Source organism: Macrobrachium rosenbergii, chromosome 42, assembly GCF_040412425.1.
Source record: "Macrobrachium rosenbergii isolate ZJJX-2024 chromosome 42, ASM4041242v1, whole genome shotgun sequence".
NCBI classification, from domain to species: Eukaryota; Metazoa; Arthropoda; class Malacostraca; order Decapoda; family Palaemonidae; genus Macrobrachium; species Macrobrachium rosenbergii.
This window is the reverse complement of record NC_089782.1, coordinates 18990622-19000554: the sequence shown is the minus strand read 5'-3', so window position 1 is coordinate 19000554 and position 9933 is coordinate 18990622. Positions and strand designations below refer to the sequence as shown.

Genomic DNA, 9933 nt, shown 5'->3' with positions numbered 1-9933 from the left:
CGCACTCATCGAGTCTGATTTATGCAACGTGCCCGTCTCGGGTTTCTCACCATCAGAAAAGAATGCTGAATTCGTAATAACATTGCGTTTAATGAAGACAAGAACATTATGCTATGCGTCGATTTCAAGTTGTGTGTGACTGATAATGGATAAAACATGGGGGGGGGGGCAGTGTATACGATAAAAAGAAATCCGGAGGAAGGACTGCGATATGCATATCACAAAAAAAAATAAAAGATAATGACTCAGCCTATTAAAAGTACCATCGGGTTGCACCCTTTTCTCTCCAACACGCCCCCCCCCCCTTCTCCAACCTCTCCACCAGAAGAGCGAGCTAGACTGATAAACGTCTCGCCATGAAACAAGAGCCGATGAGATAAAAGCGAGACGAACGAACCGAAACGTTTATGACGAGGAAGGAACAATTGAAATAAGAAGGCACGAAGGGATAATTACAAAAGCTTCTGAAAGTGTCACAAAAGAGATAAAGAGATTGGAGGGAGAGAGAAAGACCACGACTCACTAGCGAGGAAGGTCGGAAATCCCTCAGAGAGAAGGATCATTTTGAGCTTTAAGGTGAGTCTAGAGGGAGAGAGGCTGGTGCCGTTGGCCCGGCCCAGTGCCGTGCGAGAGGAGATTAGTCAGTGCTCAGCGGTCATACGGAGTGGATGTGTCCAATCTCGGTTCTAGGAGAAACTTTTTCGGTGCTAAGACGACGGTCATGAAGAGGCCAACGTAGGTCCCAAGGCCTATGTGGTGACATGAGATCTCGTCTTCCGATGCTTTTGGAAAACTAATGAGGTCTCTTTTAAAGATCGAAACTGGCTCCACAGGTACGTTGAGATTTTCACTATTTTTTATCACTTCGAGACAGGTGTGGTGCACTCCACTACGAAGTAAATTGTTGATAATTTTTTACTTTTCGACGGGAAATCTGAAACGCGTAGTGCAAAGTAGTTTATATTTATTTATCTGCTTTTAAGGTAGTTATATTCTTCATGCAGTTTTTCGAAAAATTTTCATATTTCGGGTTACATGACAACATCCTGTGATGTAATAAATCTTATGATAAAATTATTTTATTAAAATTTGCAGAAAAAATATCTAGTAAATATATATATATATATATATATATATATATATATATATATATATATATATATATATTGTATATTATATATATATATATATATATATATATATATATATTGTATATTATATATATATATATATATATATATATATATATATATATATATTATATATATATATATATCTATATATATATATATATAATAGTTAAACAGTTATTATTACCACAACTAAATAGCTTTATTCATTTCTCGTATGTTTTATTCCACAACTTTGCACCTACGCCTACTTTCCTTTTTCCATCTTCTCTCATTACTTTATGAGGTTATCAAATGACCAAAGAGGGTACAACAGGCGCCTAAGCTAAATACACCAAAATGACAGGTAATAAATTACGTAAAACACATGATTACTCTGAAAAACTAATTTCATCGAAATATTCCAACGCAACCTCTTCTCTCTCTCTCTCTCTCTCTCCTTTCCGTCAATACAACCACAAATTTCTCTCTCTCTCTCTCTCTCTCTCTCTCTCTCTCTCTCTCTCTCTCTCTCTCTCTCAAATCTTTTGAAAGAGTCCCCCCTGAAAGTTTTGTTTACTTTTTGCTCTTTACTTTTAAGTCTGTTCTTGCAGGTGTTAACAACAAACCCCTTCAAAACAAATACATAAATCTAGCTTACAATAAAAATACAATGAACAGAACAATTATTGTGCACGTAAAAAATTCAAAATATAAATAAATCCATTCATATAATTCTCATCTGATTTTTTAAAACGAAATACATTTAATACCCCTAAATATACCTCCCATGTGAGTCCTTGCCTTCAATCACGCGTTCTTCACGCAGAACACCACCTGACTTGCTTGTTGTTTGTTTATGCTCAAGTTGCCAAGTTGTTCTTCAGTTCTCCTCATACTATCGGCTCAAGGGCTGAACACAATGCATTTTTTTGGTGTATATTTGTATGTACAACATACCTGAATATGAAATACGACTTAAGTGCTAATAAAGTAAGAATACTTGCAGTATTTAATGAATAAAATCGATAAAGTTTTCTAGCATGTCATTTTTATTACAGCCGAAATTAGGGCATTCTACATTACTTCATGAAGAATATTTCAGTAATTATTATCTGTGATAACTTTGGCAAATCAGTATATTATCTATTATCAACTTCTAACAGGCTACTGATTTATTATACTACAATGTCAAAAACAATCTACCAAGAGTGTATACCAAACTAATAAATAAAAAATTTCCATGCTTTGCGGAAAAACCTCAAACAAACATTAACAGGAAGTGATAACCGAATTAAATCCTACACTGTCAAAATGCTTTAATACGGTAAATGGATACTGAACACATTTTTTCAATTAACGTTATAGGATAAATGTCGCTATAGCCGGAATGATATTACGTCTCTCGCCAACCACACCAACTTCATTTGCATGTCAATACTCATCATTTATTATGGAGCACACCAATCGGTGGAAATGTCATTTCCATCATCCCTATATTCTCCAAAGTTGTATTTATATCTGTTCTTATTCACATAACTTCTCATGAGCTCATTTCCCATCTATATTATGCAGCACACCAAACGATGGTAAAGCTACTTAAATCATTCCTTGGTTCTCCCGAGTCGTATTTTTATTCACATCATCTCTCATTTGGTGAATTTTCCCATTCGATGCATTTTTCATGATTTTTACTCTTTGTGAATAATTATCATTCCATTATTTCACACTTAAAATTTACCTGAAATCTTAAACCGCATTTACATATTTCAAACTGTATTATCATCGTTTACAAAGTACATTTTGAAAATTTCACTCACCTATTCCTGATAATTACGAGCGCATAACCGCTTTACACACTCTCTCTCTCTCTCTCTCTCTCTCTCTCTCTCTCTCTCTCTCTCCAAAATCAATCCTAATATCTATTATTTAATAACAGATATTTAACAGTTCAACTTGAAACATTTTTGTATCTTTTATTTTTACATTCAATTTACTCATACTTAATACACGTTCATTTTACATTTGAATACTTTACACACTGTTACATTTACGTATATTACGTATCGGCATTTATTAAACACAAAACATTTGGTATTATTCACTACTTTGTTTAAAGACGATACTTTGGTATACAATATAGTCTATTCTCTTGTCATCTTGATGCATAAACTTTCGGCCATATGTCTTTAAGATCAATGACCTTCTTTTCATTAAAAGTAATCCGAACTTCAATGTCTGACTATCTGAGTGACCTCATCTCTCATGCACTGATCTTGCAATTGTTATTCTCATAGTCTTCAAAGGTCAGTGACTTCATCTTCTCTCACAAAAGGTCAAAAAACTTTCCTTCTACTTTTTTTCTGGGGGAGGGAGTTATAATCGTCAGTAAGCTCCTTTTCTCACATGAAACAAAAGTGCGAAATCTGACCTCATTTTCTTTTATAAGAAACTGCGGTCAGCAGCTCCAGGAAACCTTCCCAGTTTTATCCCGAGGTGGAAGAAGTTAATGTTGAATTACGCAAAAATTCAGCTGAAATCTGTAATGACAGTAGATATTATTTTCCACTTCAGGAACAGTTTATATATATATATATATATATATATATATATATATATATATATATATATATATATATATATATATATATATATATATATATATATATGTATATATATATATGTATGTATATACATACATACATATATATATATACACAGTATACACAGTGTATGTATGTATATAAATACACACACTACACTATACATACATGTATGTATGTTTTGGCAATAAATGTATGTATGTTATTGACAGCAGATATTTCCATTTCAGAACACCTTTATATATATAATATATATATATATATATATATATATATATATATATATATATATATATATATATATATATATATATATATATATATACACAGTACAAGTATAATGCATACATATATATATAAATACACACACACCCTACAGTTACATATATATATATGTATGTCTGTATATGTATGTATGTATGCGCGCGCGGATACATACACATACGTAAAGACAAATGTCTGATACACAGTATTACGTATACGAAGAAAAACGTACGCACCAACTTTTACGTTGTCGCGAATGTGTACTTACGTACGCGAGAGGACGCACATCAGACATAAGACTGAACCAAAGCCCGGCTGCAAAGGGGGTGGGAGAGTTCTCCGAAACCCTGTGTTGTTAGAGCAAACAAGAGACAATATCTCTCGTGGATCTTTTTCCGCTTGGATACTACGGATTAGATTTTCTTTTCCTACTTTTTTTCTGTCTGGATTTGTTCCCGTAATGAAGAGTTCTTTACTAATGAACGGATTTTCCGAGAAGTCTTCACTTTTTTTGTTGTGACTCATACCAATGACCATTTTTTTCCTGTTATCATTTCTTTGACCCGTTTTCTGATTTAATCAAGTCAGTGCGGTTTGATTCTTCATGAAGAGCTATCACAAATTTCTTTTCGCATTGTTTTCAACTAACTGACAGTGAATAGGATGAAGTTTTTTCTTTTTCTACAATCTTTCAAATTTATTCAGGATAACCAATCATTCGAAGAATAAACAGAAGACCATACTCATTACTACCGAGTCTGTAAAAAACTGGCCGTATTTTAAGGACTTGAAAAGTATTTCTCTTCCTAAATCGTAATCTTTGCTTTACTCTGAAAATATTCTAACTTTTTTTTTTATCTTACCGCCTCTTAAAATTCTCTGGGAAGACTGAGCACTTCTCGACTTTAAGCTAAAACCGTATTTTGTATGAAATATTCCGCAATTTGTGTATATTTGACATGAAATATTTTCGCCAACATTTAAGTATTTTTGCAACGACATGGTATTCATAATATATCATGTAGATTTTGTTGCTCTTCAGTGTCTTATTTAAACGCTAAGATCATTATCAACAGACTAAATGTGTCACACAAAAAAATCTTTAATGTTATAAAAAAAATAAATCTTTAGATACACACTGCGTTTTATGTATATTGTAACACAAAGATGATGATGGTAACAGATTCCACATAAATAGCAAAAAATAAGGAAAACTTAATTTCAACAGCCACAATATGCGAATGAAACGAGACCAAAAGGGGAAAGGATATATTAAGAGGGGGGGGTATCCACGAAGAGTAGAGTTACCTCTTGAAAAATATTTTCTAAATAATGATCAAAGCGTGATTAGGGAAAGAGAAAATCATCATTATTACAATGCTGCTGAAATATGATTGAAAAAGCACATAATAAAAGAAATTATCAAGAAATGTAAAAATAAAAAATATAAATAATTCTTATTGTTGCTGGTAAAATATACATGGAAATAAATAAAAAAAAATAATCTCTATGCAAAATGAAGAACTTAATAAATAGACGCTGTTTCTTTGAGAAAAAAAAAAAATGGAAAAAATGACTCGAGACTTTCTCTCTGCATTCATCTTGACAACGTCTCTGAAAAATAATAACACAGACGAAGGACTCTGAAAAGCTCTTGAAGAGATATGAAATGATTCATTCATGAAGGACCCTGACCTAAATCCTGGGCAGATATGAAAAAGAAAATCCCATGATGAAGAGGTTTCGATGGATTTCTCGTTTTCGAGAGAAAAAAAATAAGGATTGAGTTTCATCGTTTCATCATTATCAACTACTCGGGGAGCGGCCTTCATTTTTATTTTCATTTGATGTGATGTCAATTCGGTCTTTTCAATTCCGTTGGAATTCATACTATGTCGATTCTTTTTTTTTTTATTCCGTTGGAATTCATACTGAGTATGTCGATTCATTTTCTTTAATTCAGAGTCTGTGTTAAGTCTAATTCCGTAAGGCAGGTCATTTTTTGCATTTTACTTTGATATCAGTTTCCCATTTGAGCCTATGTCACTTATTCAAGTCTATTTATTTACAACTGAATATCTTAAATTCTACTTTAATATTACCTTTCTATATTACTTTATTGTGCTGTCAGGCTTTCGATCAATTTGATTTCGTTGGATTACATTTGAGTGTGTCAGTTGCTTCCGTTTATTTATTTATGGCTGCGTATTTGACATTTCAATTTCATATTAATTTTCATTTCTCTGGCTTTTCATCTTTATCCATTATTATCTGTACACAGTTTCCACGAACTGATACCTATACGTTATTACGTTTTGTCAATTAATATGAAACACTGGTTACTAAATAATAATAATAATAATAATAATAATAATAATAATAATAATAATAATAATAATAATAATAATAATAATAATAATAATAATTCAACTTAATTTAAAATCACTGCTCCACAATTACATCAATTTTCAATTCTTCTTCTCTTTGTTTTTAATATATATCTCCTAAACGAAATCAATTCGTAATCTACGTCAATTCTTCTACAATATTATATGTCAAATCGACATTTTGTTAGGGTTCGCCGACATTTTTTTATCTTCCAACATCAAAGTTCACCCAAACTTCGGAAATCCATTGCTGCTTCAGTTTTCCTACTGTTATAACCTCCCTCAGCGCTAGCTAAGAAGCAGATTTTCACATAAAAAAAGGAGAAAAAATACGTGCGCCTAAAACTATGTAATGCGTATAAAATAACACCAATTGACATAAATTCATGGAAACGTGTTCGTACTGTATAAAACCTGTACTGAATTACATTCTATTTATACAACTTAAACTATTCCCTGCGCTTTCGTTTCCACTAGATTAGAAAAAGAGAATAAGTTGTCGCTGGGTGATTTTGAGACAAATTTGAAGGAGCATCTCGTAGTAAGAAACCACTAAGAGTTTGTTATTAAAGAAATGTTTGGGAAGTCTAAATACTATATTCGCGTTTGCATCAGTATTTTTTTATTTTTCAAGTTTCTGGGAATTTCCCCGGCAGATGGTCCCAGGGGCGTAGGCTCCACGAGCCAAATCTGCTCTGCAGGTGGTCACCAATCCAAATACTGGACAGACCAAATATTAACTTCATTAACCAGGAGATCAGCGGTGTGGTGAACTATTAGCACAACTAGACAACACAAAAAAAAATGACCAAGAACACTAATGTAGAAATACGCGACAGATTCCCTATACAAACAAAAGCAAAAACAAAGATACAAAAGCAATACATATCACTAATTAGTTTCACTTACTAGACATGCAACTCAGTGCAATGATCTGAACATCCGCCACTATGCAACAAGGCAAAAGGCACTACACCCCATCATACCCCATACCCCTACACCTAATACAGTACATACCCTCTCTACTTCATGAACTCTCGTTTAAAATTGCATGCAAAGCATAATGACCTCTCATTAGTGTGCAATTAGCTGCAGGTAAGGCTATCCTGGCACATGCGAGACTCTTTAAGAAGTACCTGTGTCAGTCTTCAAATCGACATGCTGACGTCACTCATTCTTCTACGTGGCTGATGGGCTAAATATAAAAATAAGACAATATACTGAATGTCCTATCCATCTATATATATACATATATATCACACATTACCGCAGGTGAAAAATAAGAGACGGGGTGTAGGTCCTGACCGGTTCCCACTTTATTTCCATGCCACTGACGAAGTGATAATAATCATCATACATATATATATGTATATAATATATATACATATATATACATATATATATATGTATATAATATCTGTTTACAAACATGCACTGTTAGATGCGGGATTTCCAACAGCAGTAAACGCAACTGATTAAATAAACAAGTTAACCTGATTTATATCACACCCATTGAGAGAGAGAGAGAGAGAGAGAGAGAGAGAGAGAGAGAGAGAGAGAGAGAGAGAGAGAGAAAGCGTTACAGTAATCATTTATATATATCAGAACTTGCAAACTCCGTAAAGGGGGGAGAGAGAGAGAGAGAGAGAGAGAGAGAGAGAAGAGAGAGAACAATCATTAATATAAATCACAAATTGAAAATGCCGTAAAAATAAGAGAGAGAGAGAGAGAGAGAGAGAGAGAGAGAGAGAGAGAGAGAGAGAAGGCCGTCAAACGTCCTCATCACGAAACGAAAAAATGAAATCCATTTTAATATCCAGGAAAAGGTACATGACTCCGATCCTCATCATATATTTCGGGCCAATCCTGGCCCATTAACACCCGAATTTCCGAATTATGACGGGCGGTCCTCCTAGACATCAAGTGGGCCACTTTATTTTTTTTTATTCCGGTAAATTCTTTTTTTGAGTTGGACCTGAATTCTTCAAAAATTCCGAGGTTGTCCGTGAATATAAATGTATTCGTATGTGATTCGCGTTGGCGAAGAGGTAATGGTTTCAGAGAGAGAGAGAGAGAGAGAGAGAGAGAGAGAGAGAGAGAGGAAAATCTGAATCTGTGATGAGGAGAGAAAGATAAACACAGATGTGCAATTCATAATGCTGGAGAGAGAAAAGAGAGAGAGAGAGAGAGAGAGAATACTGGAATCCGTGATGCTTCGTAGGAGAGAAAAATAAACACAGATGTGCAATTCATAATGCTGGAGAGAGAGAGAGAGAGAGAGAGAGAGAGAATTAATAATTTTAAAAGTAGTTTAAACTTCTGCCTTGCTCTCAGTTGTCTGAATAGCCTTAGTGATGATTGAAAAAATGAAATATTACCCATAATTATTCATTTTCGCCAACTGGGAAAAAATTAAACTGCTGCTATTTCTTTGATATTACACAACAACAACAACAACAACAATAGTAATAATAATAATAATAATATAATAATAATAATAATAATAATAATAATAATGTATACCTGTAGTTTAACCAGACTACTGAGCTGATTAACAGTTCTCCTAGAGAGGGCTGGCCGAAGGATTAGACTTATTTTACATAGCTAAGACCCAGTGGTTACCTAACAGCAGGACCTACAGCTTATTGTTGGAATTCGAACCACATTATACCGAGAAATGAATTTATATCGTAGAAATAAATTCCTCTAATTCTTCATTGGCCGGTCGGAGACTCGAACTCGGGCCTAGCAGAGTGCTAGCCGAGAACTCTACTACTCGTCAACGAGGAACTTAATAATAATAATAATAATAATAATAATAATAATAATAATAATAATAATAATAATAATAATAATAATAAGAAACAGTGGCCTTGGCAATGAAAAATAACTCTAAAAAAGACCTTTCCCTACTATAATAATAATAATAATAATAATAATAATAATAATAATAATAAACACAGTGGCCTTGGCAATGAAAAATAACCCTAAAAAAGACCTTTCCCTACTACAGTTTTATTCATGTACTTCCGGGTGTCATCACCACTATTATCATTATTGAACCGAGGACCTTCCCCCTCCAAAACTTCTTAGCGATGTACGGAGAAACTCTTTATCGCTGTCAGAGACAGGAGCCCCAATGAAGCACAGCTGGGGCAACTGCTCATAATAATGGCTAGTACCACAATGGCGCGCCGTCTCTCTCTCTCTCTCTCTCTCTCTCTCTCTCTCTCTCTCTCTCTCTTCTCTCCCATTCAGACACCGAAAATAATTACCTCCTTCTTCCTATCTGCACCTCTCTCTCTCTCTCTCTCTCTCTCTCTCTCTCTCTCTCTCTCTCTCTAGACACCAAAACAACTACCTTCTTCGTCTTACTACGCCTCTTTCTTCCTCTTTTTATTTCTCCTGTTGATACGCTCCCTCTTTCTCCTCCCCCTCGCCCCTTCCCGTCAACTTCCCTCTGACCTTAACGGGTTTCGAATGACATTCTTTTGGCAAGAACAACCACCTTGGTTCAATAAAGAAAAGAAAGAACGAAAACCTCGTGGGTGTAGCTCATTCAGGGGTATT

General features: G+C 34.1%; 1 long non-coding RNA gene across 1 annotated transcript in view; it reads left to right on the top strand.

Moving 5' to 3' along the window:
- Window positions 1–625: 625 nt before the first annotated feature.
- The window catches only part of LOC136828021 (uncharacterized), a 206893-nt gene continuing 197585 nt past the window's right edge, over window positions 626–9933 (top strand). The window contains exon 1 of the long non-coding RNA XR_010849882.1: window positions 626–833. This is a non-coding gene — a long non-coding RNA (uncharacterized lncRNA). The remainder of the gene's footprint in view (window positions 834–9933) is intronic.